Source organism: Paroedura picta, chromosome 8, assembly GCF_049243985.1.
Source record: "Paroedura picta isolate Pp20150507F chromosome 8, Ppicta_v3.0, whole genome shotgun sequence".
Classification (NCBI taxonomy): domain Eukaryota; kingdom Metazoa; phylum Chordata; class Lepidosauria; order Squamata; family Gekkonidae; genus Paroedura; species Paroedura picta.
This window is the reverse complement of record NC_135376.1, coordinates 91999410-92007628: the sequence shown is the minus strand read 5'-3', so window position 1 is coordinate 92007628 and position 8219 is coordinate 91999410.

The window sequence follows — 8219 nt, the reverse complement described above, 5'->3', positions numbered from 1 at the left end:
TCAAATATATGGGGAAAAGAATGTATTGGAAAAAGACTGGTAAGGAAAAAAACAGGCCAAGTGTCAAGATAAAAGACTGAAGGAAGAAGACTGGCCAAATGTTTAAAAAAAAAGAGAAAAGGTAGAAGACAATGAAAATTTCATGGGAAAAAAACTGTTTGGAAAAAGACTGGTAAGGAAAAATACAGGCCAATTTTTTTTAAAAAAGTCTGATGGAAATATACAGGTCAAATATATGGGTAAAAGAATGTATTGGAAAAAGACTGGTAAGGAAGAAGAAAGGGCAAGTTTTTAAAAAAGACTTAAGGAAAAATACAGGGCAAATATATGGGGAAAAGAATGTATTGGAACAAGACTGGTAAGGAAAAAGAAGGGCCAACTGTAAAGAAAAAAGAGAAAATGAAAAATGCATGCAAAATTTCATGGAAAAAAACTGTTAGGAAACAGACTGGTAAAGAAAAAGACAGGCCACGTTTCATGGGAAAAAACTGTTTGGAAAAAGATTGGTAAGGAAAAAGACAGGCCAATTTTCGAAAAAAAGTCTGAAGGAAATATACAGGTTAAATATATGGGGAAAAGAATGTATTGGAAAAAGATTGGTAAGAAAAAAGAAAGGCCATGTTTTTAAAAAAAGACTTAAGGAAAAAAACAGGTCAAATATATGGGGAAAAGAATGTATTGGAAAAAGACTGGTAAGGAAAAAGAAAAAGGAAAAATACAAGGAAAATTTCATGGAAAAAAAACTGTTTGGAAAAAGTCTGGTAAGGAAAAAAACAGGCCACATTTCATGGGAAAAATTGTTTGTAAAAAGATTGGTAAGGAAAAAGACAGGCCTAGTTTCAAGAAAAAAGACTAAAGTAAAAATACAGGTCAAATATATGGGGAAAAGAATGTATTGGAAAAAGACTGGCCAAGTGTCAAGAAAAAAGAGAAAAGGAAAATGACAAAGAAAATTTCATGGAAAAAAACTGTTTGGAAAAAGACTGGTAAGGGAAAAGACAGGCTGAATTTCATGGGAAAGAATTGTTTGGAAAAATATAGGTAAGGAAAAAGAAAGGCCAATTGTCAAGAAAATAGACTAAAGGAAAAAGATTGGCCAAGTGTCAAGACAAAAGACAAACGGATATTGACAAGGAATATTTCATGGGAAAAACGGTTTGGAAAAAGACTGGTAAGGAAAAAGACAGGACAATTGACAAGAAAAAAGACTAAAGGAAAAAGACTGGCCAAGTGTCATGAAAAAAAAAGGGAAAGGAAAAAGAAAAGGACACGCAGTAATGGGTTTAAACTTCAAGTACAACGATATAGGCTAGATATCAGGAAAAAGTTTTTCTCAGTCAGAGTCGTTCAGCAGTGGAATAGGCTGCCTAAGGAGGTGGTGAGTGCCCCCTCACTGGAAGTCTTCAAGCAAAGGTTGGATACACACTTTTCTTGGATGCTTTAGGATGCTTAGGGCTAATCCTGCGTTGAGCAGGGGGTTGGACTAGATGGCCTGTATGGTCCCTTCCAACTCTATGATTCTATGATTCTATGATTCTATGATTGCATGGGGAAAAAAAAGACTGGCCAAGTATCATGGGAAAAAACTGTTTGTTAAAAGATTGGTAAGGCCAGGAGGCACTACGACAAATATGGGATCAGGAAGGGCTTCCGTTCCGTCATTCTCCAGGGGACGATTGACCACACAGGCCATTTCATTGATGCGGAGGCAGGCTGGGGTGGCCGGCAGAACGACGCCTTCGTCTTCCAGCAGTCTAACCTGCGTGCCGCCATGGACGCTGGGGCGTAAGTTCCGGGGATCCCCACCGTCACGATGCAGGGCGTCCACGTGCCAGCTCTGATAATTGCCGATGGGGCATACCCCCAATGCTGGTGGCTCATGAAACCGTACGCCCCGCCACGGTACGCAGTGGAGGCGTACTTCAATGGCTGTCTGTGCCGTGCACACAACGTCGTGGAACGGACGTTTGGCCGTCTGAAAGGCCGCTGGCGATGCCTGCTGTCCTGCCTCCAGGTCGTCATTGCGAACGTGACCCCCATGATCATAGCCTGCGTCATCCTGCACAACATCTGTGAGGCACATGGCCATGAACTCTGTTTGGAGATGCCACCCAGAGAGACCATCGAGGTCGAGGAGGAGGGTCTTCCCAGTCGGCGGGAGTGCCTGCACACACGGCAGCAGGGGCAACGCATCAGGGACACAGTGGCTTCCTACATGTTCTAGCGTTGGCCGCGAAGGATCACCAGGTGAATGACAGACGTGAGTGACAGGTGAAGGTAAGGGCCACCCCACTGATGGGAAGGCCATTTATTTGTCTGCTTACAGGAGTCGCTGCCCGCGCCCTGCCCGTGGCACCTGCTAGCCCCCATGGCGACGGCCCTGGCGTGTCCCCGCACCCTGCACCACGGAGGGGGGTCCTCGGCAGCTTCCACCCCGTTCGCATCCTCCTCCCACTGTGCCATGGCGACCGGGGCCTCCGTATGCCCTGCAACGGGGGCTGCAGGGGATGGCCCAGCCGGGGGGGATGGCAGCGGTGGTGGCAGGGTCGGCGCCCATGGGAGCCATCCGCTCCAGGGCCATCACGATGCACTCCAGGACCCCTGTTGCTGTCATGAGGGAGGCTGCTGGTCTGGCCATCGTCTCCCAGTGCAGGACCTGGAACTCTGCCCACTCCTGCCGTTCCCGCTCATCCTCTGCCCTCCCAAGCTCCAGCAGGGCGGTCTCGAAATGGCACTGCTCGGCCAGTTCCTCCTGCCCCTGCTTCAATAGCCGTTCCCTGACTGTGGTGAGGAGCGCAACGCAGCGGTGGTATCTCCGCTCCCGTTGCAGGCGCTCCTTGGCTGAGAGGGCCTGAGGTCCAGGCCCGGCCCCTCCCCTTTGTTGCTGCTGTCACCGTCCCCACCCCCTGCATGCGAATAGGGTTGGGGTGCCATCGCGTCGCCATCCCCTGCATGCGAATAGGGTTGGGGTGCTGGCCAACAGCCATCCCAGCTGCCCCCCTCCGTGGCCCCCCGCGCTGGGCCATGCACCTGCAGAGGCCTCCACCTGCCACTCAGACTCGGAGGCGACATACGGGGACGGTGGGCTCCTGTCTGGGCTGTCCCCCCACGCTGCACTTGCGGGCGACATAAAGGGCGGCACCTTGGCCCGGGGTAGCGTCCCGCCTTTGCCTGTAGACACCTGGGGACCCGGCCACCGGCCGCCACTGGGCACAGACCCCACACCACCCATTTCACCCACGTGGGGACCCCCAGTACTCATGGTCTCCTGGGTCCTGGCCGACTCCTCGTTCATTTGGCCGCCATGGGCGCTCTCCTCCCCGGGCACCGCCGTCACCATTGATGGGCCTGGTGGGGGTCATGGACAGGGGGTGGGTTGCCAGCCTGTGTCGTCGCCCCTGGAGCCACCACCCAGGTTCCCACCCACCCGGGAGCTTTACCTGGGCGTGGCTCCCGTGGCCTGTAGGGCACACTTATTACCGGCGGAGCCTCGCCGGCAGATGCTGGTCTCTTCGGCGGCCATCCACGGCCCATCCACTCAGCCTCCACCACCTCAGGCTGCCGGGGAACATGCCGCACACTCAGGCTCCGTGCCACCCGTCGTGGCCACCCACTGCCCCGCGTCCTCAAGATATCAGCCAGCCTCCGGTAGTGCGGGCATGTGGCTGGCTCAGCTCCTGTCCGTTCTTTATGCTTGCGGACACGGTAGTACTCCTGCCACAGCGCCTTTGTCTTTGTCCGGCATTCCAAGGCGCTGCAGATGACCCCTCGCGCCTGGAGGTCCCTGGAGACCAGTTCAAACACTTCCCTGTTCCTGTGGGATGCATGCAGGGCCTCTTGGATGTCAGAGGTGCCCCAGACTTCCAGCAGAGCCACGACCTCCTGCTCCCTCCAGCTATGGCCCCCCTGCTCGGCGGTGGTTGCCGATGCCGACGAGCTAGGGGTCGGGTACTTGTCCACCGGGACAGGGGGACCCTCGGCTGCCAGGGCGGGGGTCCTCGGGCGGCGCACTACCATGGTCTCCCTGCTCACTATGGCCGCATACCATTGCACTAAATAGCTAGGTGGCCGGCGATGGGGTCTACATGGTGTGGCCAGGGATCAAGGGCAGTGTGGTCGCCGATGGTCAGTCCTGGAAGGCGTTGGTGTGTCCAGGGCATGCCGGCTTCCCAGCAACGTTGGAGGCGGTCTGAACGCCCCTCGCGATACTGTGGCACGGATGCCAGGGGGGCGTGTTGGGAAGGGGCGGTACCTGGATGCTGCTGGTCACTTTTGACCATGCTGCAGAGCTGGTGGGAGTGGCACGACGGGGCTCGGTGGCAATGCAGGGCAGGGGGGGCTCTTCTTGCTCCACTGCCTGTCCCTGGGCCATGCACGCCGGCTCATGACCAGCCAGCTGGTCAACTGCCATGACATCTTCCGGGGGGCCTCCACATATTTGGAGGCCACTGGATACTCCTGGACCGGCAGTGCCGGGTGAAGTTTGAGAGGCTGCGGGCGACCTTTTTCAAGGCGCTCCGGGCCATTGCTGCTGAGACCCCAGGGCCGCCACCCCCACATGTGGACCTGCTGGATCTCATGTGGGCAGAGGCCAGATGTTGCATCGGCAGGAGGGTGTGTATGGCGGCAAAGAGCGGCTGCGCAGACCCGGGCCACTGGCCTGGCCATTCTGCTGCACCTTGCCATCATGATAGGGAGGGACCCCAGGTGGGCTGATAGGGAGGGACCCCAGGTGGGCAGGCAGCGGGACAGCAGCAACAGCCCCAGTGGCCGCCACTGCCACTGCAGTACATACCGAGGCTATCGCGACCAGCACCGCAGCAGCAACAGCAACGGCAACATAGGGGAGAGGAACAATGAACAGAACTCAGCAGGACTCCTGCAAGGACGACAACGAAGATGATGACGGCCTGCACCAAAGTGGCTTGTGAAGAGGGGCCGGCCACTAGGGGAAGAGAGGGCACCTCGTATGGGGGGGATGGTACGGTGATGGGGGAAGGGGAGAAGGGGACACTTACCACTTTACCTATGTCAATTCAGAATTGTAATCCTCTGGTTTTTGCGGGTCACTTGGATTCCTCCTGTGGCCCCCTTGCCATCATTTGTGGCGAGGTTTACTAGACTCAGCGTGGGAACCATTGCTCCATTTTGTACATCCTCATGGGTATTGGCCACCCCCAAGTACTTTTCTGGTGCCACTGCCATAGTGGGATTAACAGGGAGAACGTTTGGGTCTCTGTCAATTTGTCAGGAACCAAGCAGTTAAGACCCAGCCAAACTCACGGCGCAGACATCACTCTCGGACTTCTTGGTGAAGCTTTAAGTAAAAGTCTTTATTGTAAGGTTAGCACTCAAAATCTGTAATGTGCTTATGCTCATAGACAGGGAATTTTGACAGAGACACAGAAGTAGGGAATGGCAAAGCATATATACCTGGGCCATGAAATTATACAAGGGAATTGGACCAAGGTGAGAAAGGGCATTCACTCAGTAAAATAGAATTGGAGCATTCTTTGATATGGGTAGGTGTCATGAACCCTGATTCATGCCTCAACTTTGATCCCTGTCTCCCAGTCTCTCCTGGCCGGTTATCATAAAGCCTAAATCGCCTGCCAGCAGGTATTCCTTATCTCTTCCTGTTCCCTCTCAACCTTGCCTGGTTCTATGGAATTAGTCCCCCATATAACTACCCCTGGGAATTATTTGTCTCTGGCAAAATGTTTGCTCTATGAACTTTGCAAGTAGAAACTTTTGTATTGTTCTGTGTAATAAAGACTTTCCCTTTGGATCTACACATTGCTTGTGATCCTGGGGGCCATTCCACACTAGTTCAAAATTGCACAATGGTTGCAAATTGAAATCGCTACTAATTTGCAGTTATGCACAACGTCATTGACAATCTGACACACTCCTGAAACCGATCCGCGAAAAGCGCTTCGTTGTAGCGCTTTCAGGGAAATCCCAAAATGTGGATTCACCCTCTGGAAAGCGCTACACTCTTGCAACCAATCTGCAACACTAGCGGGAAAGTTCTGTGCGTTACCATTGTTGTGGTTTCTGCAAAGTCCCTCCCCCTGGCTCTCTCCTCTGATCTTCCGGAGAAGCAATCGCCATTTTTTTCTCTCGGAGCGAGCGGAGATCAACGCACCGGCGAGCCTTCGTTTACCCAGTGAGGCTTCCCCGGCTGCAGTCCCTCCCCAGAGCTGTTTTAAGTCACCAAGCACCAAGCACCACACAGCCCCGTTTGCTGGTTTATTTTCCCTTTATTTTTCCCTTTATTTTCGGCCGAAAATCGCACCCGTGCGGGTGGCGGGGTATTTTTTTTCACTCGGGGGGAGCGTGGCAACGATGAAACGGCAGCTCAAACACCACCTGCTAGCTAGATTGGTCTCTCCGTTGCAACGAATCAATGCAGATTCGTTGCAACGTGTGTGTTTTTTTAAAAACCTGCCTTAAAGGGAAAGGGGCTTTTCGGGAGCATGGTAACGGCCGCCCATTGGCTGCTTGTTTGATTGACAGCCAGGGGCGGGACAAAGCTCGGCAATACCGCTTCCTGGCTAGTGATTTTTGCCGAGACCGGAAACCTGTGGGAAATGATAGAAATGCAACTGGATTCCACTACAACGGCAGGTATGCATAACAACGAATTCCACTATTTAAAATTGTGTTTTTTCATTCCACAACCAATTTGCAACATAGATCCTGGTGCGGAATGGCCCTGGGTGTTCCTTTAACATGGACTTGACTTGGTTTCTGCCTGGTTCCTGACAAGTTGGCAGAGATCCTTTTTACTTCCTGTTAATCATTGGTACTGGACACCATGCACAACCGTGGCATCAGTGCCGGGAGAAAACTCAGGGAAGGATCTCGCGAGCCAACCTCCATGAGGAAATGCACCATCGGTTGCATACCAAAGTAACCCAGAATGGGGACTCCTTATCTCTTCCTGTTAACTCTCGACATTGCCTGGTTCTGTGGTAGGTCGAAGCTGACCAATTGGATTATAAAATTTGGAAACAAGAACAAAGAACCAACACTACCATGACGTGGGCACATGGGAGGGGGTCAGTCCGGATAGATTACTCCCTGGGTCCCAGTGCAGAATGGGAGAAACACCGGCAACAAGGACTCTGCCTGGAGTGTGGAGGGGCTGGCCATTTCTTGGCAGACTACCTGAAGAAGAGACCAAACCCATAAATGGCGACTCTGTATCAAGCCACCCAAGCCAATCCCATGCAACCCCCTGGCATCCCTAAATTGTGGGCTTTGCCATCACTTGTATGTATCAAATACACAAAGGAAGGAGCTTCCAGGGAGGCTGACATCTCCGCTGGAAAACTATCTTGACCCGCAGAGCGAGGTGCCATTTGGTGGGTCATGTTGAAAGGACTTTGGTGCCTCCATGCCAAATCCTCCACCCCATCCTTCTACCCACCCGGTTAATCAACGAGAACAATGGTTCACAGCTGGATGTACCAGTGTGCGTGGATTCAGGATGCTCCACGACTTTGATCAAGCCGGAGGTGTTAAGGGGTCTGGGGCTGGAAACAGTGGAACTGGACAAAATGATCATTATAAGGCAAGTAGATGGGGCCGTGGTGAGGGGAAAAGCCATCCCCTGGGCTACAGCCCCACTAGTTATGATCATATTGATCCACTGTGAGACATTTCCATGATGCTGGCCCTGAGGTCAGTGTTCTCGGTCTTGCTTTGAATAGATTGGCTCAACACCCATAAACCAGATATAGACTGGGATGAGAAGACCCTATCCTTTAACAACAAGGACTGCCTCCCCCACTTCTGATTCGCTCATCTATCCATGTCCTTGTCTGTCTAGTAAAGGTAAAGGTAAAGGTATCCCCTGTGCAAGCACCGAGTCATATCTGACCCTTGGGGTGACGCCCTCTAGCGTTTTCATGGCAGACTCAATACGGGGTGGTTTGCCAGTGCCTTCCCCAGTCATTACCGTTTACCCCCCAGCAAGCTGGGTACTCATTTTACCGACCTCGGAAGGATGGAAGGCTGAGTCAACCTTGAGCCGGCTGCTGGGATTGAACTCCCAGCCTCATGGGCAAAGCTTTCAGACGGCTGCCTTACCACTCTGCGCCACAAGAGACTCTGTCTGTCTAGTAGGTGCTGGAAATTTACTGTGAAAAACAACAGGCAGGGCAGACTAGATGTCTCCTAGGATTCATGCTTTTTTAGATCAAAAGACTTTC